This window comes from Hordeum vulgare, chromosome 5H, assembly GCF_904849725.1.
Source record: "Hordeum vulgare subsp. vulgare chromosome 5H, MorexV3_pseudomolecules_assembly, whole genome shotgun sequence".
NCBI classification, from domain to species: Eukaryota; Viridiplantae; Streptophyta; class Magnoliopsida; order Poales; family Poaceae; genus Hordeum; species Hordeum vulgare.
In genome coordinates, this window is record NC_058522.1 from 414769796 (window position 1) to 414773302 (window position 3507).

Here is a 3507-nt window from a genome sequence, read left to right on the forward strand (position 1 = left end):
ATGCCTCAAAGGAGGTATTATGATGTTCCGTATCCAAACATTTTGTTAGAGAGAAGCACCAAAGAGTACATGACTATGCAATTTGATAAAAATAATTTTTTTACCCAAGAACTTAAGGAACATTCTATTTTCTTGATGCTATAACAAAACAACTTGATCATATTAGTAAAGAAGTTGCTAATCTTCAATATCAATATGATCTTACCGAAAATCTACTAGGAAAGATATCTCATGCGCAAGTGATAACCCTCAAGTATAGGGGATCGATAACAGTTTTAAGGTTAGAGTATTCAACCCAAATTTGTTGATTCGCCAAAGGGGAAGCGAAATAATATTCTCAAGTATTAGCAGCTGAGTTTGTCAGATTCAACCACACCTGAAAGGTTAGTGTATGCAAGCAAAGTATCTGTAGCAACATAGTATGATAGCAACGGTGTCAGAAACAGAACTGTTGACGGCAGACTATTCCTAACTGTTGTATCAATGGCGCCAGTGTTGCACGTGGGTGGGAAACTATTCTTTCCCGACAATGGTGTCGAAAAAGGTCTCGCAACAAGTAACAGCGAAGTATCAAGGAACAGCAGTAGCAGTAGCAGCAGAGTAACATCAGTAGCAACAGTAGTAGCAAAGTGGCCCAATCCCTTTTGTAGCAAGGGACAAGCCTGAACAAAGTAACGTAGCAAGGACCAGTAGTAAAAGACTCGTAGGCAGTGGATCGGTGATGGATGAGTATGACGGATGTGATTCATCATGTAACAGCTATAACACGGAGACATAAGTAACTAGCTCCCGTTCGTCAATCTAATGTAGGCATGTATTCCGTATGTAATCATACGTGCTTAGGGAAAAGAACTTGTATGACATCTATTGTCCATCCCTCCCGTGGCAGCGGGGTCCTAATGGAAACTACGGGATATTAAGGTTCTCCTTTTAATAAAGAACCGGACCAACGCATTAACACGTGGTGAATACATGAACTCCCCATACTATGGTCATCTCCGGGAGTGGTTCCGGCTATTGTTACTCCGGGGTTGCCGGGTCATAACACATAGTAGGTGACTACAACTTGCAAGATAGGATCTAAAACAGACATATATTGGCGAAAATATAATAGGTTCAGATCTGAAATCATGGCACTCGGGCCCTAGTGACAAGCATTAAGCATAGCCAAGTAGTAGCAACGTCAATCTAGAACATAGTGGATACTAGGGATCAATCCTCGTCAAAACTAACTTGATTACATGATAGATCTCATCCAACTCATCACCGTACAGCAAGCCTACGATGAGATTACTCATGAACGGTGAAGAGCATAATGGAATAGTCGATGGAGGAAGGTTGATGATGACGATGGCGACGATTTCCCCTCTCCGAAGCCCCGAACAGACTCCAGATCAGCCCTCCAGATGAAGAGGTGGCGGTGCCTCCGTATCTTAAAACGCGATGAAACCTTCTCTCTGAATTTTTTCCGGGCGAGACGGAAGATATAGAGCTGAGTTTGGGGGCTGTGGTGCCACGTGGGCCCCACAAGCCCTCACGGCACGGCCTAGGGGGGTGGCCGCGGCCTGTGCGCTTGTGGCCCACTGGCACGCCCCCTCGGGTGGATCCTTGCGCAGGTATTTTTCTTTTATTCCAGAAAAAATCTCCGTAAATTTTTAGGACATTTCGGGAACTTTTATTTCTGCACAAAAACAACACCATGGTAATTCTGCTGAAAACAGCGTCAGTCCGGGTTAGTTCCATTCAAATCATGCAAATTAGAGTCAAAACAAGGGCAAAAGAGTTCGGAAAAGTAGATACGACGGAGACGTATCAACTCCCCCAAGCTTAAAGCCTTGCTTGTCCTCAAGCAATTCAGTTGACAAACTGAAAGAGACAAAAGAAAAACTTTGACAAACTCTGTTTGATCTTGTTGTTGCAACTATGTCTAACTCATAACCAGAATTTCACCAAGATCACAAGGAAACCACATAAGCAAATGACATCTAGGTCTCACGATAAACTCATATCAATGGCATAATCAGCTAGCGAGCAAATAATAACAAGCCTCAAATGTCAACACTTCAATCAAAACAACATGAAGCAGTACAAACAGGTGGTATCTCGCTAGCTCTTTCTGAGACCACAAAACATAAATGCAGTGCACCTTCAAAGACCAAGGGGTGACTAAACATTGTAACTCATGGCAAAGAAGATCCAGTCACAGTCATACTCAACACAGTTAAAAGCAAAGCATAAAAACGATATAGGTTCTCTCTAATTGGTGCTTTTATAAGAGGAGGATGACTCAAGAGGATCATAAATAGACAGGCCCTTCGCAGAGGGAAGTATTGATTTGCAGAGGTGCCAGAGCTCAAGCTTTGAAAACAGAGATAATAATTTTGGGTGGCATGCTTTCATTGTCAGCGCAATGACTAAGAGTTCTCAACATCTTCCACGCTACACATGCTATAGGCGGTTCCCAAACAGAAAAGTAAAGTTTTGACTCCCCCACCACCAATCAATCACACTCCACGGCTAGTCGAATCTTCTGGTACCGTCCATACCAACATCAATCCTGGGGGAGTTTTGTTTGCAATTATCTTTTCAATTTGAGCATGGAACTGGGAATTCCAATTACCGGCCCTTTCTCGTGAATGATAGTGAATAAACACATATCGAGGATAACACGCCTAGCATGGAAGATACCAATAGCCCCTTGTCACCACATGAGCGGTTCGGGCATGCAAAACAGATTATTTCTTGAAGATTTAAAGAGTGGCACATGCAAATTTACTTGGAACGGCAGGTAGATACCGCATATAAGTAGGTATGGTGGACACATATGGAACAACTTTGGGTTTATGGAGGTGGATGCACAAGCAGTATTCCTGCTTAGTACAAGTGATGGCTAGCAAAAGACTGGGAAGCGACCAACTAGAGAGCGACAACACTCATCAAAATGCATTGAGATTAACTAACATTGAGTGCAAGCATGAGTAGGACATAAATCACCATGAACATGAACATCATAGAGGCTATGTTGATTTTGTTTTAACTACATGTGTGAACATGCGCCAAGTCAAGCCACTTGAATCATTCAAAAGAGGATACCATCCTATCATACTACAACACATTCATCTCAAAATCCATGCGGGCATCCAAGACAAACCATTATAAGCTCCTAGCTAAGTAAGCATGGCATCAGAAACTATGATCTCTAAGTTGTCATTGCAAACATGTTTCTCTCACAACAAGGCTGAATCAGGCATGATGAGCTAGTCATATTTACAAAAACAAAATAGATTGAGTTCATACCATCTTTTCCAGGCTCAGTCACTTCATCATATATCGTCATTATTGCCTTTCACTTGCACGACCGAACGATGTGAACAATAATAAGTGTGCTCGTGCATTGAACTAAAGCTAGAATCTACAGGCAAACATAAAAGGAGAAGACAAAGTAATATGGCTCTTTGAAAGCTAAACAGGTATGCATGCAAGAGCCACTAAACATTGTAACCAGTA